The sequence below is a fragment of the Varroa jacobsoni genome, unplaced genomic scaffold, assembly GCF_002532875.2.
Source record: "Varroa jacobsoni isolate VJ856 unplaced genomic scaffold, vjacob_1.0 scaffold_642, whole genome shotgun sequence".
NCBI classification, from domain to species: Eukaryota; Metazoa; Arthropoda; class Arachnida; order Mesostigmata; family Varroidae; genus Varroa; species Varroa jacobsoni.
This window is the reverse complement of record NW_019213544.1, coordinates 65,165-92,023: the sequence shown is the minus strand read 5'-3', so window position 1 is coordinate 92,023 and position 26,859 is coordinate 65,165. Positions and strand designations below refer to the sequence as shown.

Genomic DNA, 26,859 nt, shown 5'->3' with positions numbered 1-26,859 from the left:
CGGCAAGATAAGCGTTACGATAAGCCGTAGTTTGCGTCACGGTAGGCTATGAGGAAAACCAAATTGCTGGCGCATTTCAAGATTTACTAGACACAACTAACTTCGAAATTTAAGTCTTATCTTGTTTACCAGAACGAATCCAATGGTCGTGTCGGAAGAATAAGCTATTGAGAACTGCTAGCAAACAACCAAAGAGTTTAAGCTTCAAGAGATTTTAACCTGTCTTTAGGTAAATAACACGCTAAACAAATGTAAAAAATATTTACACATGTTTAGAATGTGGACATGGGCAAATACCTAGCTCCACTGCCCAGGCCTATTCACCCAAATGTGCGAATTCTTCCGGCTTATGCCGACTTTTCGCGAAGTAGAATCTTTCAGATAACGAATTAGTTAGTCAAGTGTTGAAGGTTACAGCTTGACCACTGCCCAGCCCTGTTGAATAAAGCGATGTCCTTGTCGCTTGAATAGTTGGGATATGGTTGCTTTTGAGCTTGAGGCAAGACTCTCTTGTGATCTAATTCATAATAGGGCGTTCGCGTGAGTGCGTAATTGTAACGTGGGATAGCGGCCATTCGTTTCATTCTTTATTGTAAATTCTATGCTAGTTTGTGAGCCCGCCGACAAAATGGCATCTCTGAATAAGAGCGACGTGATTCGTCTGATCCTTGAGTATCGGAAATCTAAACCCAAGCTAACACTCACTGATGATTATGCAAAAGGCAAGAATTTCAACTAAGATAGGAACTGGAGAAATACTTCGATGGGGGGGTTCTGTAATAGAAATATGGTATATTAGGACATAAATTGGATCCGCAAGGGTGCGTATAAATTGAAACTACGTTTTTATTTATAAACTTCTTTAGTTAACCATAGCTTCCTTTAGTTAACGTTTGGCTGAAACCTATGGTTCTTTTGATAAGCAAATAAGATGGAATGTTGTTACATTAAATCTTCTATGCAAATAAAAAGCTAATTGGTTCTTTCGTCGGTAAAAACTTAATTTACCCATGATTATAGGGGCCGTCAACCACTGCTTTCCTTCGATTAACCACTAATTATTCGACAGTTGTGCTTAAGGCTCATCTTAGATATGTGTTTATTACTACGCTACTATGCCTATACCAACGATTCTCTGTAAAGCAGTATTTTTCCACTGATCATAATAAAACCGATTAAATACTCATTTCAGGACAGCCTCTATCATCCAACCAGTCCTGGAATAATGCTTTACACAGTAAGCACGCGTATGGGTATGTAAACGTTTCGTATATTTTATTTCAAAATTCTCTTTTATCCTTTCAATATACAGACGGGTCTTATAATCCGAGCAGGACGCCTCTGTCTTGTATTGTAGGACAGCCTCTCAATGTCCGGGACAGCATGGCCAATACGCATCCGTTTGAATGCGATGACCATACCCAAAAGGCATGTTGCCAAACTGGTTCAAGTGTCAGCGTTGGCAAAAATTGTTACCGACTAATAAGGGTTGGGAAAAGCAAATATGAAGAAAGAATAGCAAATAAAGCCAGATAAGGTGTCGTCATTAAGGTTAATATCTGCTTGTGTCGTTGGCACGCCGTTTCATAAATGTGTTTAGGTGCACGTGTTTAATGCTATACCTAAAAATAGGTGATAGTTTCTTCACATAGGATGGATAACTTTAACATCAAAAATGCATAAGGAAAGATTTTCTATATAAACTCATTAAACTTGTGAGAAGCTCACGGGCTCAGAGAGTAGCGTGTGGGCTGAGGATCATATAATGCTAGATTCATTCAGATAATGAAATTAAAGCATGTCTAATGGGTGTGTCGGTATATTAATGCAAACGCTTCCCAATAGGCGTTGATATAGCTCTCAGATAATGTGTTCCATCTTTATATAAGAAAGGCGATCCTTAAGCTTTGATATAACATTCTTACCGACGCGATCGCCTTCCGTAGTATATTGAACAGCTTAATGGCCGTTCGCCGACGATCGAAAGCAAGATTTGGATGAAAGGAAGTGGAATTCTTGTAAGAAAAACAAATCACATGTTGTTGTTGTTATTAAGTCGATAACACCAGTAGTTTAGACTCAGCTCGGTGGTGCAGCTGCTTCTGTTCCCACACCGAGAGCGGCGTTCGCCGACAATATATACTATCGATCTACGTATCTACTGCGACGAATCACCTATCCGCAATGCACAGACGATACCTTCTGCTATCGTGTTGTCTCGTGCGCGAACAACATTATAATCATAGCCGTCACATGGGGCAAGGGGAGCTTACATTGTCGTCATTGCGCGTCTGCCCGATTTTGTCAAGTACGCCATAGCGTCAACGCTTACAAGTGATACAATTACAGCTGCCACTTCAGCCTGTTCTACTTGCTCAGTCTTCGCGGAGTCAGCGCTTTGCAATGAACGCTTAGTTAGTAAATGATGATGAGGCCTTGTTTCTCTCAGATCTCGCCGATGAGTCGCCAGAGACGTGAGCATGAATCATTTGATCCAGCGCGCGGCCTAATAAGAAACTCGCAATTCAGTCAATAATGGTGTCCAATGATGATGGCCACCGTGGACCGCGGTTAAAGAATACCACCAGTAGCTATGGCAACGCTGGCATTGGCTGGTTTCGTTCCAAAAGGAAAGTGAAGGCATTGCGCCTCCTTTCCCTACTTCGTCAGCGGAAAGCCCTTCGTGTTATCGCAGAACGCTCAGCCAAGCAAAGTCAAGCAGGCAGATCAGCTGTTTGAACCGACGACGGGACTCCGACCTTCGTCTGGATACAGACAGCGCGCGACGTGCCAATAGACGCATGTGGCCCGCCAACGAAATTGGCGTAACCCGGTAAAAGCCAAATGAAAACGATGGTTGAAGTGAGTCGTAAATAAACAGTGCTCGCAGTTAATAAAGTCAGTCTTCGGGTCGTTACTGTTACCCATAAAAGGTATAGTTTAGCAAAGGAAGAGGAAAAGGGTTTTTCTCATTGCTGATATCAGTCACTGTTTGTCCATACTTCCTGGGCTTCGTTCTTCACTTTACGAAGGACAAGGTGCACATTTAAAGCATGACTAGCGTCGTCGAGGGGTCTGCGCGAATCTCTGAGTTTTGTGAATCCAGGATAATGGGTTCAAAATCGAAGCTTCTCTCTGCATCTTCTTGAGTGGAATTACATTAATGGTGGAATAGCAACTGCTGATGAAGTATATGTTCAGAACTTCTCATCTCACGCGGTGCAGTTGTGAATATTTCTTCTTCTTATAGAAACAAAAGTACGTTTTGAGTGTGTTCTGACCGGTCATCGGTGTTCGAATCCGGCGGGCGTAGACGGTAAAACGGGCATGGTCATTTTTATGCGTTCAATACGGTGGAATGATATTGTGGTGTTGGCTTTGGATTGATAGTTTCAGGATTATTATTCAGTGCATTCAGTGCCTATACAGAAGAAGCTGCCTTACGCCAGAGTAAATATCAACTTACTGACGACGGTGTCCTTGTATTATTCCAATATGTTTGCCGTTTAAGATTTTCTTTGCAACAAGTGCTTTTATGGACTATAGAGTGGACTGATATTCAAGGATATACCGATGCCGAACTCAGCGGTCCGATGCAGCCGATAGTCAAGGGGCCGTCTCCTCCGTTCATAAATCAAGGTATGAAGCGAAAGATTGTTTTAGACTATTAGTAAAAGTCGCTAGGGAAGGTAAAGTGCCGATATGACCCCGGTTACAACAACGACGCCAGAGCATGCCTATTTTACAATATGCCACCTACAAAGGGAAATAGACCACGGTTCGCGAGTTGAGATTCTTTTCAGCTTATTATTTCAAAATCGGCGCCCTGCAAATTAAAAAAAAATTTATTTTTTTGTGTCTGCGTTCAGTGCCACGTTTGCAAAGTCGACAAATATTTAATGAAAGGACTGAAAGAAGTGTGAGTGGGCAGTGTCAGAACAAGCGGTCGGAGGATCTTCACTGTTCATTATCACCAATCATCACTTTTCGATCTGATCTTCTTGAGTTCTTCCTTCATTGATGCTTTACGTGACATATTTATTATATATGTCAGTGTTTTTTTTTTGTATCAGCAATCTGTGTCACCGCAGTAACAACGTGTGTCTTTAGCGTTGTGTGGTTCGAGCCGGAGTATGCCGCCCTACGAACGTTTGCCTCTGTATTCATTCCATGCTGCTAAAATCTATATAGATTCATATGCTACCTTCAACGAGTGCTTAATTTTTTTTAGCGAATACACAGGATTGCACAAAATGGAGCTCGGCGACGACATTTCAACAATAACTGGCAGAAAGTTTTTGCAGAAACACAATCTGCAAAAACGTTTTACGAGAAGGAAGACATTTTTCGTTCACATGAATGGACTGACTATGGTTTTAAATGCATTTCTAAAGCTTCCCTGTTTTCAGGCTGGTGTTTCCCTATTGACGGACATTAGACTTGTGCACAATATATAATATCCGTTTAGCTCAATTGGGCTCGAGTAAGGTATTCTTCGTAAACAAAAGGTCTGTTTGGCAACTCAGTCGCTCGATATCACAAAAAAAATCCGTTGGATATAGTTTTTGCCTGGTTCTTGCCCCTTTGTCCCAATGCGTCATTCGAGACTGTCATCATTGGACAACATAAGGGTAACATCCTTAGAAGTTGGTTCTTAGGTCATTTTTTTAGATTCGACTATAGTGGATTCGAAGTAACGCATCTTCAAATGTCTATTGTCTGACAACATTGAGCACGTGGTCTAATCTCTGATTTGGTCATGAAGAGTTTTTAGTTTTGTTGAACAGGTGCAGGCGCAGGTAGCGGAAAAGGACTAGCGAGATTACTAGCACCAAGAGCAATCGTTCCGGTTCAGAGGCCATGTCGGGTTCTCCCAATGACAAATTCGTTAAGATCTGTCATAACAGATTTGTTTTGAATGACCTACAATTTTTGATTTTTCACATGACAAACGCCATTTGAGAGGTAAAAGTACAGCTGCATGTTACCTAGAACGTGACCGAAACGTTTCGATTTTTTCAGCGAAGGAGCTTAGGAGCGAGTGTGTGACATGCAAAGGTCTGCAACAAACGCCCAGCCCTGTTCTAGAAAAACTAGATGAATCCTCGTAGAGTTATACGTATCTTCACGGTACAGCAAAGGAAAGAACATCTGGAGTCGAGAAGCAAAAGATATTATAAAAATAGGGCATCTTAAATATTAAATTCATTCTGGTAAACTGTTGAAGCTTTATCGATATGTTTTCATGGGTTTTTGCGCTATCGACAACTGCCAATGTTCGTTCTGAATACAGGCGCGAATGCTTTGCCTGTTACTGTTAATAATAATAACAATAATGATGATGTTTATAATAACATTGAAATGCAGTGATCGCTTCTGTGTATTTTCGTTACATACAATCTACTGCTCCTGTTGGCTTGTAATAGACGTGTATTTGTTTTGCGAACTTCTGAATCTGTCTTTAATTTATATGGATGGCTATAGAAACATCTTTTTTTTTGTGTTCTGAGTTTTACAGTCTGGTATCGTCGTTAGGCATTCCATCCGATGGTTAGTTCCCACGAGGAAAGCAAATGTCTATGCCCGGATTTGAACCTAGACTGTGCTAAGATTTGCATGCCGCTACGTTACCCACTAAACTACCATGGGGACCATAGAGACCCTCCGTACTGTTGAAATACGCTATTGAGGAACGCCATGCTGTTCAGATTCTGCTTTAAACCTACGCTCAAAAAAAACAGATAGATAGATATATATAGCTACCTAACAAAAATACTATGTGTATCACTGAACTGAACGCAGTGCATCAGTCATTGTGAAGTGTTTTTTACTAGTTGTTTTGAAAATGTCCAATAAAATATAGCCATTGTCAGAATTCAGAGGCCATCCATTGTTTTGCAGAATCATTTTCGAATTGAGATCTACAACGTGGATGTCCTACTTACTGCTCAACTTCAGACGCACTGTAGTGTTTAAATAATTCAAGTGAATGTTATCGAAGGCTCTCAAAAATGCCAAAGTGGTAATTGAAACCTCTGAATGAGCTAGATAAAAATTAAGCTGACTTCTAAAGGCATAGATTTTGATTGTATCGTATGATATGATACAAGAATTAAAATCTAGAAAAAGTTTAAATCATTCCTCATTGTAGACAAACAATTATAGCAAACAATAATCTAACTAAAAATAGACCTAGATAAGTCTAAAAGTGGTTTTTACACATGGTAATTTTTTTTTTATTATGGCAGCATAAGTGCGTTTTGTTAGTCTCCAAAAAGTAACGACTGAAGCTAGAAAAAAATAAATCTTCAAAGAGCTAAACGAGAGACCTATCGCGCAACGAGTAGCCTCTAACTATTGTTCATCCGTTCTAGCGAGTCCAGTATACCATAAACAGTACACAATATACCTTCCGTGAGAAATATTTGCGGCTAAATATATACCCATTTTATTCATACCGATACGATGGAGCCTTTAATCGACAAAAAGCATTATACGTGAAGAGCATTATACAGTATTATTCGGCTGAGTACGAAGCCGTAAGGTATTCTATAACGAGTTCATATAGATGCTAATTACCAAGATTAAGTTGAGTAAAAGCTTTTGCTTCTGTGCACTGGCTAGGTCTAATGAAGGTTGTATTTATTCGAAGAAAACCTTGGAAGACAGGCCTGAAACTTTGCTGACCAACTATTCGATCGCATCTAATAAGTAATTTGTATATCATATGATTGCACTTTCGCATATTCATCTGTGGGTTTGATTGGCGTCTTGTTGAGGTAAAGCGTTAGTCATAAGTGTTATAAGAATCTACTTATATAAAACTAATTGCTATTTATAATTACGTAAGGTTTCTCTTCCCACTGAAATTACATAGGCCAACCAGAAAAATCGCCTTAGGCCTTTTCTCTAGAAATACAATGCGTGCAGTGCTTCTAGCTCGAGATCAGTTGACTAAGTCAGATTTCTATATGTTGCTATCTTGGTTTGAATTGTAATATCAGGTTGATCGGAATTATAATAATAAATTATACGTACTTCACTTTAGTACATTCTAATGTCTCAAGCGTTAGGCCTGACTAGGATCATCTTTATTTCAAACTGGGCGTGTAAAGAATCCATTATATGTATAAACAAGGCGGCATAAAGCCCCCAATAAGGCCGCAAGACGAATAATCAAATACATTCACGAAAACATGTTGCAGGCCGTGATCTAACAGGGCAGCAGTTGTTTCACTGGTGCATCCACACAGAAGCTTCTTATTTAAACACAACTGTAAAAAAACATTTTGAATGGCCTCTATTTACTGAAGGAATGTTTCCCTCCTCGTCACATAACAATGGATACGTATATTTAACCATCCATACATGTACAAATAGCCATGTATTTATGGACGGATACTGTGGCGTAAAGGGGCGTGTTTCAAATTCTGCCAAAGGAATCATTCAAATAGTCCCTTTAGCAGTTTGCTATTTCTTGAGCTCTTGAAGAACGCATGAAAAACGAAGAAAAAATCAAAAACAATCAGAGAGACAAAGAAAGAAATTCCTCAGAAGCGAATTCTGCAGCCAGTTGGGCGCTGTCTTGTTTTTTGCCTAGCGTTGACATCGTTATCCGCCGCTCAGCTCGCATCAGCTGTTCGACCACATCGAACCGTGTGATCATCTATTCTTCATCTTAGGCCGCTTTTACCGCTGCTGCCATCGTTTTCGATGCGGCATTAGCGATTCCACAGGAACTAGAAAAAAAAAAACGAAGTGAAAATGCTTTTGCAGCGCCGGAACGCTCTGCGGGAGGATTTTGATTTTAGCGGATATCACAGAGAGAGAAGAGGAGGGCCCGCGACAATTCAAATCACATAAAATAACCAACATTATTCAACAACAAGATACCAAGTACAAACACAATAATGGCAAAAGCTCTAGCATCAATGTTCAGAATCTACAGCTATAGCCGTGACAACTACACCGATAACAGCGTTATGCCAAAATTTGTTAACACGATTTCCACGACTGTACGGCCAAGTTATAGGGTCTCCGCCTCACGTTGACAACAACGTATTTGATGCGTAATAATAATCGTACATTATTAATACATTATTAAATCGGTGCTCCTTGTAGCAACATTAAGTTTTGTGTCAGTCTTCCATTCTTTATTCCTCGGCGGTCACCTTGTCGGTCCCGTTTTGATCGGGGCGTCTGATAAGTACCGGATGGGCCATCAGACCTACGTATGAAGTCATGGATGTCGATTTGATGGATAGTGTAATCTTTATTTTTTTTGACAGAAATTTTCTACCGCCCGTTCGGCTTTAGCCATAACGAATACTTATCGTATGTATTTAGATTAGATTTCGTCATAATGAAGCCGTGGTTGCCCATATACAAGCCACAGTTTTCGCGGTTGGCCTATATGGTGGTTCAACCCCATGTTACTTTGACCGCTGTTGCCAGCTGGTCGGTGCAAAAATTCTTTATTTTTAGCCTAAGAAATATGTTTTATGTTGATATATCTTTAACGGAATTTAGGTCTTTTCGTCTACGTCGACGGAGCACCACCAGAACGGAATCCATTCCATAGGGGTTAAGTGTGAGGCCTAGCATAACTCGGCCCGGCGATTAGACTCATTCCCGCCGAGACCGCTACTCACTGATTCTCAGTTCCTTTTTCATTCCGCGTAACTTTTCCAACCCGGATCTTCATTTAAAAGTATTACGGATTGGTGAGAAGGAGTGGGCGGTGTTTGCCGAGTCAATCGGTTGGGGTGATCTGTCGAGTTCCATACCTGACCAGACAAGCTGTGTTCTATACGAAAATTGATTCTCTGCGTTTCCTGTGAATACGACAATAAGTAAATCAACGTCAGTTTTAGTGTAATTGTACGAAATTCAGTCATCAGATATACGTATGGCTGTGATTTTTTTTCTTCTGAATAACGTAAAGCTTCGAGCCAGAGAAAATGACGTTTTCTTAGGTAATGTGTTGATTTCATTAGGTCTAGTCGGTGTTTCAGTTCGGTAAGGGTGGACCTTGAAACCTTTATATGTTTAAAAAATATATATAGTGACCTCGATATTTAAAATAAAAACATTTTTCCACACTAATACACATGGTGACATATATTAGCAATAGGTTCGTTTGTAAACTCGATTTCGAATTCTTAGATGGGTAAAAGTTATTTGAGATGGAACCGTTCGTAGAGTAGGAAATAAAATCACCTGAATACGTCCTAAAATAGACGATAACGAAGGCTTTCTTATATAAAGTATAAATTAGCAAAAAAAGTAACAGTCAAGTCTTCATTGGCAGGTACAGTAATAACAATATGGTTGTTCAAATTGATGCAATGATTATATAAAAAAAAGATACCAAAAAAAACAGCTCTACGATGCATCCGCTCCTTATCGTGATCGCGCTTATTCTTTCTACTTCTTCAATGAAAAAGGGAAAATTCAAACCAGATCTGATTTTTCAATTTAGTGAGTTGAAATGGTTCCCTGTGTGAATACGTCTTCGAAATCGAAAGGTGTAACACTAAGAAAGGTTGCCTCCATTAGAAATCTAGTTGAGGTGAGCCTTCTGGGCTTCTCTGGAGTTGCTGCAATAAACCTGTGAAGCGGTATAGTAACATCTTTACTTTCCCGTTAGTCATTTGTTGTAATCGTTGTTGCCAACAATTTGAAACAGTATTGCAGCATGCTTCTGGTTACCCTAGCGAAGCGCTTGAAAAGATATGTAGGAGCTATGCGATCTGCCCCGTATAGTCTTCAGGTGAATATACCGAAAATCGCTTGTTCAGGTTTTGCAGTGACGTAGTTAGAAAGGTAATTACGAAGAGTTCAATATTTGACAAGAACCATTAGTGGGATATATATCATTGTTACAGAATGACGTAGGCAATCAAATTAAGCTGCGCTTTGATTTTACAAATAAAGGTGCCTTTTCTGGAAGATTGCTTTGTCCGAATTTAAAAGGCAGGAGCTGGTGCGCGAAAAGCACGTGTTTCCAATTCCGATTTTAAATCAGAAGCTCCCCTTCATTTGTTGGCGAGGTTTATCTCAAATGATATATGGACCCGTAAATCAAAATGGCTGAACCGCTAGATGCGGAGAAAGAAAGATTTGCCACCGGAGATAACTGGCAACGTCTCACATTGGTAACTGTAGTGGTTGAAACCCTTCCGCGTCCTGCGTTGCGAGCTAATGGTGCTTTCTTAATGTACGACCCTAACCAACTTCAACGGATTAGACTTCATTAGTTTACTGTAAGAAGTAGTGAAAACAATGCATGTACGCAGAATCTGGTTTTGAAGGCGCAGTCGTGTGTTAGCTTACGATCACGGTAATATTATCACCATGATCAGAATATCAGATCGCTTACAAAGTTTCTTTTTATTGGAGTAGACGCAAAACTTGAAACTTGTATAAGTCGACATGCGGTATTTAGTCAACCGGTAGAAGTTACCGGATTTTCGGTTTGTATCTCCCGTCTGCCGCTTCTGAGCACAATTCCATATATTCTACCCCAAATCAGTGTTTTGAGTTTGAGGTGCGGTATTACTGCTAAGCATTCTTTCAAAAAGCTAGCAGCTTTCAGTGCAATACGAAATAAGTCTACTTCTGATTCGAAACCTAGACCACTTCTGTGGCCCGCGGCCTGATAGACGAACACGTTACCACTGCACCATTGCTGGGATCACGTATGCTGTCCTGTTATTGCTGTCCCTGAGGTATCTGATGCTATTAAAACCCAAACACAAGAAAACCCGATATATTTTTCGCCTAATATTCCCCTCTTTAAATCGGTTACTAATATAGCAGAAGACTCAAATGGTCGTATAAACGTAAAACTTTTATTAGAAGCCTTTACTTGCCATGAGAAGCCATACCATTATCGTTCGCTCTGTAGCAAAGCATACCTATGTCTTTTTGCGCGCGCACACCGCCTAAATGACAGTAGCTCCCCGTTGGAAGTGGCGTATTAACAGATCAGTGAGATAACGTGACGCCACTCGCGTCCGCCGCGCAGCCGTCGCAACTATTACTAACAGGACCAACAGCGGTAGCAGCAACGTCGCCGCTATAGGCATCAACAGATCCCTTCGATTTTCCGGTAGTAATGCGTTACGCATCTTCAAATGTTTTTCTGCTATGGTGCGTCGTGGAAACATGGCAAGAATGTCAATGATAATGATGATTTTAATGACGCGAACTGTAATGGATAGTGGCAACAACGGGAACAGCAGCGACGATGGCTGCAGTTCGGCGATGATGTTGCGCCATTACGAGCCAGCAGAAATGTGTCTCCCAGCGTAAGATGACTGGTCACCGGTAACAGTATCATAAGCTACTGAATCATATACTAGCACTCGACGTGCCAGCCGCGGCTGCCGTAGTATTCCCCAGTCCCGCCCAGGATAAACAGACAGATGATCAGAAGTACACTGGTAAATTGAAAACGCGAGCCTGTACACGGTCCCGTCGGAGCAACACTCCGACGTCGTAAGGGCTGAGACGATGGCATGCGATAATGTTTGCGATAGAATGACCGTAACGGCGTCAGCTGCGTTGACCGCTATGCCGAGAAGAAAGGAGAGAACCGTGCGGGGCTCCATAGACTCGAAGCCCATAAGTTAGCGCAACCAACACCCTTGGCCTAAGCCTGGAGTTGTGAACGAAGGGGCCGAAGACTCTTGTTAGTGCTTCTATTACCATAGCTGTAACCACGGCAACAACAGTTTGTACAACAGCATACCGGCAAGCGCTCCGTCGCTTGCCAACAGATGCGAGAAGGTCGGCCTGCTATGACAATGCCGGGTTAGAACGGGAGACGTACACGCAGCCTGGCTGTGTCCCATAGGTTCCAAGTCTGCCAGCTCATTCGAACAGATTATCTATTTAAACAATTTGACTAGCTAGCTAAATAGTAGGAAGCAAACTGATTGCATGAAAATTGATTTAATTTTTGATACCATATCCGTACGTAATAGAAGCGAGCGGGACAGAGAGAGAGAGTTACTTAGTGGCACTGTCTGTTGCGTACTGTTTTTCCAACAGAACGCCTAAGACGAGGGGCTTTCCATTCTTAAAAAAAAACCTACCCAAAAGAGTAACAGTCCATCCGGCTGCCGATCATCGAGTTTAAGGATTAATTCAATTATAGATGAAGAAATATGTGGGAAGCTTTTTTGCGTTTCGCAGACTTCGGGCCAATAAATAGCCACCGTCCCTAATCACTGGTAAATGAAATTGGTAGCGGTACGCTTTATAACGAAGGCGTTCGTAGAGTTTGGCTAAACGTGTTCTTTGACAGCAAGTCTATTAGAAACCTTTTTCTGCCTCCAAGATTTCCGACGAGACGGAACAACTATATTGACTCAAAGATGTCGGAAATAAATTTATCGAAAAGATTTTGAATAAAATTCTATGTATTTATAGTTTGCCATCACTTATGCTCCAGTCTAATACGTGTAACAACAGACCGTCATTAAGAATTGATATCCTAAGCATTATTTTGCTTTTGGATATTTTGTTGGATGTTAGTTTATCAAAAACTTCTTGAAATAAATGCAGCGTTTCATCAATTAATTCGGCAAGTTCGAACAAACTTGAAATATCTGTCAGGCACTCGGCTAGCATCTTCACGACGCGCTGACGTCAAGCACATACACTGCTGTGTCGAAAATTTTATATTATAGTTATATCTAAGGGTCATGTTTGATCCAAGGAAGCATGGGCATTAAACATTTGTATTTGCGCATGAGGAGCAGAAGCAGTAGGACCCTGTAAGGACAGACACAGACGGAACTTAATGAAACTCCCTATGACATACAGACAGGATGACAACAAGCGCTCATCAATGGTAGTTATGGTTTATTTACCTGATTCGACCGTGTGCAGTAAATATAGATATGAAATTTCATTTAAAACGATGTTTTAAATCTTTTAGAACATAACATCGTAATTTTTCATTACTTCTGAAAGCAAATCTCGTCTGTGGTTTGTCAGTCTCTGACAATGGGCCATAATGATAATCGTAGGATTTTGTCATGTGGATGTAGTTTCGAGTTCCGCCCCTAATAGGAGGGCAACGCCCGACGGAATCACAAATGGATAGCTACGACATTTGACTGTTTACTTACAACTGAGGTATAGAAGATTTGCTATCATATTTCTAGTTGGAAATTCAGCAATTTCATTGAACCGTCTGGGCGTTTCCATTTGTTGTTACTTATTTATATTTATTACGTTATGTGCAGCCGTCTTTGTTAGTTGGACCGCTGTGCGTTGTCTGTGTGATCCGAAAAAATAACATAATAAGTTACAAGTTAGGCAGTACGAGAAATATTTATCTGTTTCATTGGGGGGCGAGAGCTCCTTTTTCTGACCTTTATGTATCATCAGATCCAAACGTAGCGTAGTGCATCTGGAGAACATCTTAAATATTGTTTCTGATCGCTTAAAGCCGCTATTCGCACAAAAACATCAGAACAATAGGTGATACAGTTCACTGCTACTATGGCTATATCTAAGGCCAGAGATGGTCTTCATAAGCAAATATAGAAAAACTCAGACAGCGGAAACTTTTCATTTTGATTTTTGTATACGTGTTAAATCATCTAGTTGTCTTAAACATATGCGCTTTAATGGTGAAGCAGAAAGTGACCGACTGAATGTAAGAGTATATTTTTGGACAAAAAATAAAAAAAAACGGCAAACCAACATCAATATTTATTTGAGATTAAGAGAGATGACAACAAGATTGAAACGGTGCCAAAAGTATTCGTCCCTCCACGTGGTTCTATTTCTTACTTCTACTTACGACGATAGAATGACCTCCTTTACCTTCATCTGATGTATAAGCTGACGCGGCACACAGCCATAGACCGGCTGGTCTACCTTTGGCCTAGTGATTTACACCCATCATTGAGCCACAATGTTAGCTTCATATAATGTGCATCCGTTTTTCCTATATTTTTTTTTATATCTTCCTTAGCAATTTCAATCGCTCACACAAAGCTAAAAAAGAAATCTGAATGCGACATTAAGCTGGTCTGCACCTTCGAGCAGTGCATCCATAATTGTGATCTAATCGTTGCATCATGCATGTTGGAGTCAACGATGTAGCAGGCAATACGAACGCCTATATAAAGCCAACATATTTTTTACGTTTATATTGTAGCGTGTAATATGTCCGCCTACTCAAAAACAGGCTCATTGTTTTTTTTTTTAATCAATTATTTTCTGTTTTTTTTTTGCTCGTTTAGAAGAGTATGGCTGAAATACGTTTGAGAGCCAATACCGAAGCGGAACAGTGACTCACGCAAATCATGATTGACACTGCCATAAGTGTGCCGCTGAGCTCTTAAATTCGACTAAATTCGACGCTGAGATGCACTAGGGGGAACTACTCTTTAATCGCAAAAAAATTCTAATAAATTAAACGTCACCACTCATATGAATACACTGTACTTACCTCGTTCCTCATTAGCTTTCTTCCTTTGATAGGCGCTAAACGCTATTTAAAAGCTTCAACACGGTAGTGAGCGAGCAAAACGACTACTAACACATGACACATCCTATTCTTAGTAAAACTTGGTCGAATAATATGCCGAAAGCCTACGTTTACCGTAGCCGACACAAGAGATGACCGCTATCAGATACTAACACGGTGTTGATCAGTATATAATAGAGGTAATGACTGCACTGCGCCTACCCCCTGCTGTCGAGTATGATTGCACCATGTCAGTGATTCGTTAGGTTTATTGTCACATCATTCCCCTGCTAGAGTCTTGCTGTATTGAGAAGCTACTGGCATTTTGCAAGATCGCTTTTTCGTTAATTTCGTTAATAACACAAAATACAATATAATCAATTTCAAAAACGCCGAACGATACACAACGATTGCGTAAGTCAGACACGTATTTTCTATGGGCAAAAACTACCACATTGTGGCGATTACATGTTTCTTCGCAAATCTATTCATTTTTTGCCCGTCTTTCTAATCTTCTCTATTCGAAATGTTTCTCTGTATACGGCTCCAAGCGGGGCTCTTGTAAACATCTGCACGTTTCAAAGCTTGATTTAGCCAAACTTTTACGTTACGGTGCCGCACATAATGTGGACATATTTAGGATCTAGGGGGTGAATCAAAGAATAACATTAACGTCAATGTAGCTTATCTATATTTGTATGAATTGTTCGCATTTGTTGTCCTACGTTTTTGGTTTTTTTTTAAGCTTCTAGTTTTCGTACAACACAATATAGACTTTGGTTCACTGACGGAACTGTAACTATGACAATGCCACAATCAGTTTGTGCAAATGTATTTAATAAACGATGCTGTTACCAGCTAGATTATTTGAAGGTCTTTGAAACCTGCAGTCTGCAAGATAGCTAGCTATAGGGCCAGCTTCTAACAAGAAAGCTAATTAGCCCATGGAATAGTTTTATTATCGATGATGACCACCTGCACAGGTCTTAGGTTTAAGCTGTATAAGTGCCTCAGGTATGCAGAACTCGCGTACCTCGTTTCGCCGTACTAATGGTTTAGTAAGCAGGTGTTCCTTTATTTCAGCTGCTTGCTTATATCTAAGCGAAAGAAAATAAACTCAGCGCAATGATACCACAATTAGAGTAGAACGCAATAGTTTCTAATTGCAGTATGACACTTTGTTGAGCATACTTCATAGTCGTTGCGTGACTGATGGAACAGACCTTCGTATCGCATCTTCACCAATAAATTTGGGATCGAGTCTGACAGTGACAAATCCCTGTGCGTCGGAATCTCGGTGTCGAAACCATGAGGAAATTTAAAATTTCGACACAAAGTCAACCTTAAAAACCGCTTGCTCATGCAAAAAAAGAGTGTTGAAACTGCCATTTGAACGAAGCTTACACAAGGTAACCGATCTTCAACTCATGTCCATCTTCCTCTTGGAATCATAAGCTGGCCACGGATAATGGTAACACCAATATACCTGGTCCCAATGGACACGCTTTCTATTATTATTATTGCCATTACAACTTCTTATCAATCATAATCATCATAGTAAATCAGAAGATCAAACCGTATAGTTTTTGGATCTTTTAGGGCAAGCGCCTCTGTGATCATCTGATAGTTCAATGTCAGACAGCCGACTCACTTATGTGTCCTTAATCGTTATGCTAAGCAATAATCTTTAATTCGGCATTGAATTAAAGGAAAATCTATAGCTAGGACAGTTATTGAGAAAAAAAAAATGAAAACCAAACATTTAGATTCAACTGCCTAAACTAAAAAGGGCAAATACGATGTTCGATACACGCCATTACTTGTCAGAACGGCCATGACGATATATTTTACGGTAACTGGCAACTCGGCAATTGCCACTATGAGGACAACCTTAAATTATCTATCTGGGATCCAAATCGATCGGATGGCTGTCGGGACGAGGAGCATTCCTGCTATGGAATACGTTCTGAGCGTCGCTTATGAATAAGTCAGTGAGAACATTTTTGTCGACAACACGCTTTGGTGAGGGTTAGCGTTATCGGTGACTACCATTCCAGTAAAGAAACACAGAAGCCATCTGATGTCATACCAGTCTGATCCATCGTTTCGGTCGATCCGACCGATCTCTGTGCCCAAGATACTTGTACCTGATATCTATTCAACGCAATCGAATCCCTAGGCCGTAATGGCGGGTCAGTTCTGTATAAAATGATCGAATTTTACCAAATCACATGCGCACGGACGTTTGTTTTAAGCAGTCATTATTAGTTATCTAACGAATAACGATTATGGTTGAGGCGAAGCCAGATGATCGAGTACGTGTCACTGTTCGAGCGTGACAACATGGTAAGCTGGACGCTAAACAGAAGGGGGGTTGTATACCAATAAAAGCACACACAAAAATAAAAACTTCACGTTTAACTTTTGCGGCAAAACTGAAGCAAATGATCGACCGCATCAAGAATTAGGTATTTCAAGTATATTCTATGTTACAGTATGGAACAAGTCCGATATTCATCCTTGACCGACTTAGTCTTGGACCCCATTCTTGATTATGGTTCAACTGCTGGACTTAACACACGTCAACGAAGGAAGGAAGGAAGGGAAAAGGACGGGCGCGGATCATCTGATGGATGTGTGCTCCTCACTTGAAGGTCCTTGATCTGATTATGGGTCAGTGCAGCCTGTCTACGGGCATGCATGAGGTTTTTGATGACATTTTACCATCAATATCACCCCTCAAACAAGAGGACCGAAAGGTGCCTCTTGAGCTAAATAGCATATATTTCCAACCGTAAGTAGTATTCAGGTATCACGATTTTGCTGTGCTAAACAAAAACTTCACAAGCCTTTACAGCTGGGAACTGCCGCTGGGCATTGTTGTAGACGACTTCGGAGCACAAAATGAAGTATATCTGCGTCAGGTTTTCAGCCTAGACTACTACCCCACTAAGCGTATCCAAGTTAAGCAAGCAAACATTTTAAGTTTTTTTTTTTTATTAAGTAGCAGTCTAATCGAACCGAAGCATAGGAATTTTATGTATGCAAAGCTGTAAGCTACCTTTCCGTATAATTTTACCCTTGCCCAATGAAACAGACATATCTAGTATTTTTTCTAAAGACTACACCTATCCACGGCCTAATTATTCATTCGGAACCGAGTACGTTATTACGTGATTGCTAAAAAAACATACAAACGCGTTTGCTGTGCACTCGAAATCGACAAACGGGTTACCATTTACGTTTCTTTTGTTCCGATTGAGGCTTCGGTATGGAACAAAAGTTCCGTCACCCGTTCTTCGGAACTGTTGAATTTCTTGCCGGCTACTTGTCCAGTAGATGTCGCATCCTTTAAGGAAAGCCATTACGTGCTTCACTGTTGTGGCAAGAGAACCGCAGTCGAATGGAATGAAGCAGTATCAAAAGCAATGCCAAATTTAGAACGCTTTGAGGATCGATTAATTTGTTCATGTTGTACGTTATATCAAAACGAAAATAAAAATCGTACGCAAGTATATGAACATGTCGCAATAAGCGCCCCTTTTATAATAGCGCATGCTTCGTTATCACAAGCAGGATCGAGTCACTGCATTATTTAGTCGTACATGTCAAGTTAGCCTTGTTAACCTCGTGTACCTTTTGTACATCATCTAAGTGCCTGTTTAACTTTTATCTAATTGTCTAACTGTTTAACTTTATATCCGTTTGGGCCGTATTTGCTAAAAATTGACTTATTTCTTCATACGACGATGAAACGGCTACCATGATAATTAAGATGGCCGTTTTGCCGCCATAACTGTCACGTTGAGCCACTTGACGAGCAGTCGTTTGTTCATCGAATCTGCGTGCATTTCAGGCACCGCCGGTGACAGATCTGCTTGATCGTGCAGCACGAATGATTATGCCTGTCTCAGTTTTCACATTAGAGATGGGGCCCATCGACGTTCGCCGTTCGGTATCTGCATCACACCTGTCCAGGCAGACAGTCAGTGTTCACCGTGTGCAAGGAAACAGATTTGAAGCTGTTCAGCATTACGCCCTAAATGTTGCGCCAAGAAGCAGCTTCTGTTTATTTTGCTTGTTGTGCCGCTGCTGTCGGGTTCACGGATCTGAATCCTTGTCTTCGTTTGTCGCTTGGACGGCATAAGGGTCCTTTACTCGACAAAGTAAAAAGAATCCTAACAGCGGCAGAGCAACTTTCCCGGCTACCAGTCGCTTCCACTGTCACAACTGTCCTCACTCAACTGCACCGGCGATGCTGCATCGACTACTAATGCTAAAGCCATCGTAAAAACATAATGATCCCCCATTGGCCACTAGACGGGCTTATCCGCACTGATTCGGTTGCCTATTCGCTTTAAACGTCACGGCGCGCACGCTTGACTTAGCGCACGACGCGGCTGACGCTAGCAAGCAAAGCAACTCGGCAGTATCGTTGTGGTCTCCGACAGCGCAAATGTTGTAGCAGCGGCACCGCTCGACCCTTTGAACGAGCAAATGCGCCAACCTCAAATCTCGCCCGAGGGAAAGAAGATTTCCTTTTCATCATTGGTTTCTAATTTGGTCGCTGCTTGTCACGTCGTCCTTCGTTGGCTTCGAATCCGGTGGCCAATTAACCTACGGATCAACGGCGCTAGCAGCTACCATTGCTTTCTCTGTTCGAACGGCCTGCGGCTTTCCCGCATCCTCTCCGCCCGTCTTCGTTTTTTGCTTGGCATCGCTTTGACGTTCCTGTGCGCAAGCGGCTTCCTTAAATCGCTCTAGAAGACTCTTGGATTAGCACACGCTATATCGCTAATGCTCAACGTCCTTTCCTTGTAGCTCACACATGTCTGTTTGCGGTGTCGCCTATTGTTGCTTAGAAATCTGCTTATTTTTGTTGTTGCTGAATTTCATCGAGAAATACTGTTGATAACACTTCTGTCGTCATCGTAGTTTGCTGCTGCTGCTGCTGCTGCTCCTGCTCTTGCTGTTGTTGTTGTTATTGTTAGTCGTCCTGATGGAATGGATCTCACTGCTCCATTCACCCTTGAGGGAACTGTAGTAGCTGCGAGTTGACATAAAAAAAAGGTTCTCGGTCAAGCCTTTCGCCGCTTCTAGCCATCCCATCAATGTCGCGGGCTGCACCGTCCTTTCGACATTACTGTATACATCCGGTTTTGCTCTATACTCCTGGCATTGGTCAACTTTAGCATCGTAATTGTTATCATCATCATCGTTATTGTGATAGTTAACCATAGGTTCTCTACGTCAAATCGGTTTTTCCTGCTTCAGAACGCTTTGGCCAGCTGCCGCGATAGGCATGGAGCTAACGTCAGGTTCCCCTTTGCATTTTTATTTCATCGCCGAGTCATCTGTGCGTGCGCACACCTAGTGCCTAGTTTATGTATGTGAGTTCTTTCAGTCTCTGTTTTTTGCCCTTGCTCTTTTTGTACTGATCCCTCGCTTTCGCCTATGCCTCTATACTTATTTCACCTGTTTGTCAGCCTATTTAGCTGCCTTTCTGTCTGCTAGTCGATTCTAGACGACCCATGCTTTCTACCGTTGTCGCGTTCAATCGGTCGTTCATTGAAATGTGATTTTCTTGTTCTGATTTCTTTGTTTGAGATCAGCGATGCAACGCGGAACTGCGGTGGACTTCAGAGAAGTGACTCATTTAGAGGGGTAAACGGAGACCTACAGTCCACTGGTGTTATTTGCTCGGGCATTGTCCCTATAACTGAGTAGCTTGTAAGTCTTCACTTGTCCAAATTGGACATGTCTCTTCTAGCTAGTTAGCGACTATTACGATCGCTGAGTGAGATAGTACAGCAGACTGTAGATATATGCGGGGACTTAGGCCAGCGAGGTCTGCAGCTGTCTTTTCGGCTGACGACCACCTGTCCGTCTAACGATGTCTCTAAGAAGCTTAGCGTTTTGAACATTCGACTGACGATACACGGGTGCAGAGAGAAAGTGAACTGAGATCTCTTCGAGCAAAAAAAAAACACGTTTGAACGTCGAAGTTTTTCGTTTCTGAAAAGCGAACCCTGGTACACAAGCCACGTCCTCCTAGTTATTGTTCTCCGATTGGACTTCGAATTTCCGAAGCAATGGGCAGCGGAACAATGCAAAAATAATTTTACCGTCATAGCACGTGTTTCACGTACAAAAGGATACGAACCAAATCGAAAAAGCCAATATAGTGCTACGCTATGATATGAAATATTCATTTCTTTTCTAACAAAAACTCTAACAGTTGTGGTTATCTAGAGCTATAGATAAAAGCCAGACACGAATTCTCATCCGCCATGGCCTAATTGCATATATGAACTAAACCGAAAGTAAATAGACTAAATTAAAGGTTGAACATTCGTTGCTTCGAAATGTCTTTGAACCGTTTTTAACAGTTTTAGTTCACTGCAACTCAGTATTAGTCCACAGCCACTAACTTGTACACAAACATAGTTCTGCAATGTATAGTTTAAGCAAATAGTAATAATTGTTTTCATAGAACGAGCCCTTTCCTCTACCTATACGAGATACGTATCTCAGACAAGATTGTAGGGAACCGGTTCCTTCATAGCAAATGTTCTATAATTGAGATCGACTTTCACGTGTTTGCGCAAATATGTAGACATAATACTGCGACGCGTAATTGACGAAAGGCGGCACTTTTAAATGATCTCTACTAGTTAAGGCTTTTCAAACGGACTTTTAGAAGCGCACACATATACATATATATATATATATATATATATTTTTTTTTTTTTTTTTTACTACGGCATGACTCATGATCTTCAAACCCTTTACGAATTCTGGAGTGACAACAGGTTGCCCCCGTACCCATGTTGAGGCTAATACACGCAACCTGCGGTGATGCGTAGCCATGCACATTTTAAACACCCAAGTAGATTACACTTAAAGCTGTATACCAACACAGTGTTTTCGGACATGGAACAGAATGTAGTCTTTGAAGGCCAAATATTCACCACTAAACTCACAGAACGTAACCCCTTCAATCCAGCCGACCTTACGAATAGTTTTCAGTACTGTGGGACACATGCCATTGAAAGGGTCCTCACCATTATATAAGTTGTATCGTCGTAAGCTTTGCCTATTTCTTCACTTTTGCTGCGCCACTGCACAAGGAACTCATCTAAGAAACGCATGTAGCAGAACGCATATGGATTTCTAAGAAGACAAAAGACTATTGTCTTTTTCCCCCGTTGATAGTGTTTCCATTTTGATGCCATATAACGGCCAAGTGTAGGCTCAGCTAGGCCGTTCGGCCAGTGGACGCCGTTCAATGTGTGGGGCTCTGTTTTAAGGCGTTTGTGGTAGCGGGCTGACCATAGAGTTGCCCGCCGCCCTATTGTAGCTCTTGGACCTTTAAGTTTTCAATCGATCAGCGCCACTTGATTTGGCGGGACTCACTGTTCTGCTTATAGCAGCAACGTTTATATAGCACCATATTCATACGTTAGCCCTACAACTACAAATAATCCAGATAAGTTGAATCTTCCTGGTGGTACACAATTGCTCGACGGATAAGATCGTTGCGTAAATTGTAGCACATGGTAGATGTATCTACTTAGGGCTTTAATATACACTTGATATAGGCAAAGGTGTACACTGATAAATAATCAACGTTAGAACGCTGAAGATCAAAGCTGCACGTTTGTCATCATTGTTTATTATTAGTGTATACTGATGTCTGCGGTTATTTCGAAATCAATATTAAAAGCACTCTGAACGATGATATATACACAAGAATTTAAGTCTATCAATGATACTGAGACCAGAGTAAGATAATAGTGATTTAAAATTCAAGGAACTCTAATATCGGGTGCAGTCTGCATCGCGCATTAGAGCTTTAACCTGTTATGAAATTAATGCATTATAATTATCAATGAAAGATTTGGTCTCAAAAAGTCTTTCTAAATATATATGCTATATGACAAATAAATATAAGGATATTTATTTTAGAGTAAAAATAGATGGCAAGTTTTGCTTTTTTTCGGGAAACACCTGTCGGGCACGGTGGGCATTTGCTGATAGATTGACATGTTAATAATGATTTTATATTCCCTCTAAAAGATTCTCACAGCACAGATATGGTTGCTGTTACAAATGCGTTTTTGTCCATTATGGCGAGTACTCGTATATACATTTCATAGTATCAGGCCCGGTTACTAGCCGGGAGAACGTTGCGTTGAAAAAAAGTGTCTTCTCCAATGTTGCATCTACCACATTGTATAAAAAGTTTTCTATTGGATTATATTGTGACAGATAGTATTAAGCAATGCAAACATAACATTCGTAGAAAGATGCTGTCTTAGTACTCCTCTGCTATAGGTCGAAGCGTGAACGATGTACTGTTTCTGATAATCAGAAAAATGGTCTTCATTATTTCATTTGAATTAGTTCGAATATACCAGACAGCGCCGTCAAACACTTTCAGCCAAGAAATTATGTGGCGCGTGGAATAGTGGGTAACGTGGTGGTCTGAGTTCGAATGCGGCCGTAGGCACATATTGTTTCAACAGATTATGTCCTAATCTACAGAACAGCAGCAATCCAGCGTGACGTCACCATTCTCTTTACAGGCAACACTAGATATCAGTTGTTCATTGGTTCGTTAAAATTAATCGAAAAAGATCACATTATCATATTGAGAAACAGATACTTTAATTTTGGGCAAAAAAAAATGATGCTCAGGTCCGCTTTCAATGCATCGCTGCCTTAATAGAGAATTCCTTTTCGTAGCCATCTCCCGCAGCTGTGTTTGATCGTTGTTATCAAGTGCATTATCTTCATCGAAACGACCATCATCATATTCATTAGTTCATACGAATTCCACAATAACCGCAACAAGCATCTGAGATGTATAATCCACATTAGAACCTCTGTTCAATGCGCGTGGTTATTAATTTGCTTTTTGTTTATTTACTTGTGTGTCATTCCCGCATATTTCGTCTTGTTTTTTTATATAGCCAGTTACTTTTTACTAGCATGCCTGCGCTATTTGCACACTTTGACCTATACGTTTAAAAGTCTGCGTGGGTAGGCAATTGTGTTTCTCTGTGCTTCGATCTGCATTCAGGAAGTATGAAATTATAGTTAAGTTGCGATGAGCGCAATTGGGCGGTGCACATAATTGGTCCCACGCGACCGCTAGGAATAATGACACCTAGTACAACATAGAATGACTGGAAGATTAATTGATTTATGTAAACATAGGAAGAGTACCAACTGGCTGGCATGAGCTGGGTGATGCGTGTTTTCTGGCGGTGTTAGACAAGTACCTATTAAACCTAAATGTAATAACTTTATATTAGCACGTAATAGTCAGCCATCGTAACAGAAGCGACACTTTTTGGAAAAGCCCCTTTTCTGTAGAAGAAAGAAAAAGCATGTAGAGGCTTTCGTTATTTTCTATAGCTGTTAACACAGGGGCAATCACAGTGACCATGTAAGCACGAAATAGTGGGGTCTCTTATCACACACCATATTCAACGTGTTGCCGTCACGGTCTGTACCCGAGAAATTACTTAACGCGTTAAAGAAATAACTATATCCATCGAAACCACCTAGTGTTATCACCATACGTGGCAAGCATGTGATCTAGAGTTTAAAAACCGGCTTGCTTTATAGCCAATAAGCATTAGTGTCTACTGATTAAATATATTTTCACGAATTCATCGAGGTACATTCTCATATATATATGTATATATATATATACACGATTATATGTTCGAAAAAAAAATTGAAATTAAAAATAACGGGTAAGACTAGTGTTGAGAACACGGCATAGAGCTATCCATTGGGGCCCAACAAGAAGATGAACTAGTTGTATAGAAATCAAACGTTTAGTCGAATCAACTAACCATAGGCGTTACTGGATAATAAATAAGGACACAAATCAACGTAATGCACCATTACAATCACGCTTTTTTTTTGAGGGTTTCTGGAAGTGAGTCAATTTTGCTAACTTTTTATTATTATTTACAATAATCTCTTCCGCTTTTATAGATATGCTATCAAGTGACACGTTGTTTTTTCTTGTAAGTAATATTCGACTGGTAGAAGCAAACTGTGTGAGAAACAGCTGTACGACTGCTTTAACAAGCCACCTAACGTTTCGGTACTGATAAGAATAATCTATCTTGAAATTGTAAAAATCAAAAGTACCGCATGGCTTTACATACCAGCACCGAATTACGACAGTTAGTCTTTTTGACTACATTTACAACGATTTGTCACGATCGCTACCTTTTTCATTAAACCGACAGTAAGTTGGAAATATAGAATGCAACTCATACGAAGACAGGACCGACTAGAAAACTTGGTTGAAAATATTGGGAACAGGAAGTTAATTTCAGAAATTGAGGAACAATATTCTCAATATTTAGTTTCCCATTTAAAGATTTCTAAAATGATACTTGGCATTGTCCTTTCCGTACAAGTTTTAAGGAATCTTTGGCCAGGCCTAAGACCTCATGCAAGGGGTTCCGGTTCCTGACAGTTCACACTAACGTGCCAGTAAAGGAATATACTTTGTGCTGTTCATTCAATTCTATTTCCCACTGCTTTCGTTTTCAGGTGAGTGGTGCGAATCCAGAAACGGCGGTCATCAGTTAAAGGTTCGGTGCGATGTACCATTGTGTGGACATAACAGCGCCACCGCTCGGCAACCCACGCAAACTAGTCGATTATCTAATGTTGGCACCCCTCACCAGGTGGCACTACAATTAACGTTTTGAGAGTTTTCTGCGTTTCAAACTTATCAGGCACAAATAAAAAACCAAATAGTTCGGGTTTAGATTACACGAAAAAATGAAGATAAGAAAAAAAATTCTTATTTAAATAGAAAAGATCAGGGCACGTAATTTCAAATTCTAGTCTTAATGACAAGTTATTCGTGACGTTAACTAACGTGCTCACGTTACAAATAAAACCTCTTGTTAATCGATTTGTACTACTTTGTAAAATATGATTCGCCGTGTAGAAAAGCTTTCATCATGGCCTCAATGCTATCACTTGAAAAATTCGACAGCGATCTTCCTATTAGCAGGGACGACGTATTTTCAACCAGTTTACAGTATTACAATGTATTATGTTACTACACGCTAAATTAAATGATTGAACGGTTAAATCCCTATCTGAAAAGGCCAGAGATCGCTAGTCTGAGCCCTGACTTTTCAGACATGTATAACGGAACGATAGACGTGATTAAACCACCACATGAGGCGTCTGCACGGTTTTGGTTGAAGTACTAACTCAGTAATTAACTTTGTATTGTGTTGAAGGTTCTCAAAGTACTGCAACACGCTTTATTGCATAATAGGGCCTTTGAAGCTATAAGGCTTGTCTGATAATGCCATGGCATTCGCTGAAGTAATCGCACTCCACTCCACGATGTCTGGTCAGACCTGTCGACGCTAAAAACAATGTATCATAATCCGGATTTCTTAGCCCGCTATCACGAAAATATTCCTCTCCATACTCACTGGCGCTTTTCAGAAATGCTGTCAAGCAATAATACAGAACATCTAGTCTTCTCCCAAATGAAGCAGTAAAAGCTATCCTCTGTTGCTGACTGTCACTCCATGAGCCTTCTGCAACATATTACTAAAGAAAAGGATCTACCAGTTTAATTGCCTTAATCAAAAAATCTCAAATTCGATTTAACACTGAATGATTACACTGAAATATAGAATATCTAATATGTGAGGATGTCAAAATTATCATTCCAAGCACCTGATATGCGTACTTTTTGTAGAACCGAGATTAACGGATGACAAAACTATGTGTCTCGGACCCTAATCGATCACTAGCTTTTAGTAATACAAACATGAGGTACAGATCGAAGGTAGGCTTACCGCCCAATAAAATTTCCGCGTCCAATTAAGTTTTGACGTTTGTGACAACCAAGCTTCTAGTTTCCTAAGCATATTGACAGACGCTGTCTAAATTGTAAGACTGGCTTTTCTTCCTAATTGTAAGCCTATTTTCCGTGAAATTGCAGAATCATATGCGGCCCTTACTTATAATTTGTTTTACTGACAGTGGTCGTCAATCCATCGCTCATAAAAAATGTAGCTAGACTTTCCGTGGGATCGTTATAATCGAATTAATTATGGTTCATTTGCCATCCTTTCTTGGTGGTTATAAATATTGCGGTATTTGGAAGAGCTCGATTGCCTTGCAAGTCATATTTCTGGATGCATACATTATGGTAGCATTCACCCTTCTGCCTTTCAGAACCTTTCGGGCTTAATATAATATGTTTGAAAAATTCTACGCATTACAAAATTCCAATAAAGCATATTTTATTGAAGAACAATAAAGTAATAAGGACTTACCTCATTTGATTCTTAACA

At 40.5% G+C, this 26,859-nt stretch overlaps 2 long non-coding RNA genes across 7 annotated transcripts in view; one reads left to right on the top strand and one right to left on the bottom strand.

The window, feature by feature from the left end:
- LOC111262291 (uncharacterized) overlaps positions 1-26,857 on the top strand; it is a 34,961-nt gene extending 8,104 nt beyond the window's left edge. For 4 of the 6 annotated variants that reach the window (XR_002681504.2, XR_015311871.1, XR_015311872.1 and 1 more), the window contains 2 exons: positions 1,193-1,253; positions 25,079-26,857. This is a non-coding gene — a long non-coding RNA (uncharacterized LOC111262291). Of the gene's footprint in view, positions 1-1,192; positions 1,254-2,689; positions 3,640-25,078 lie in introns of those variants that run through there. The other 2 variants (XR_015311873.1, XR_015311870.1) reach the window with 2 other exon arrangements.
- Positions 6,411-26,859, bottom strand: part of LOC111262290 (uncharacterized) — a 44,646-nt gene continuing 24,197 nt past the window's right edge. Inside the window, exons 2-3 of the long non-coding RNA XR_002681503.2 lie at positions 8,652-8,834; positions 6,411-7,739 (exon numbers count right to left, since the gene is read on the bottom strand). This is a non-coding gene — a long non-coding RNA (uncharacterized LOC111262290). The remainder of the gene's footprint in view (positions 7,740-8,651; positions 8,835-26,859) is intronic.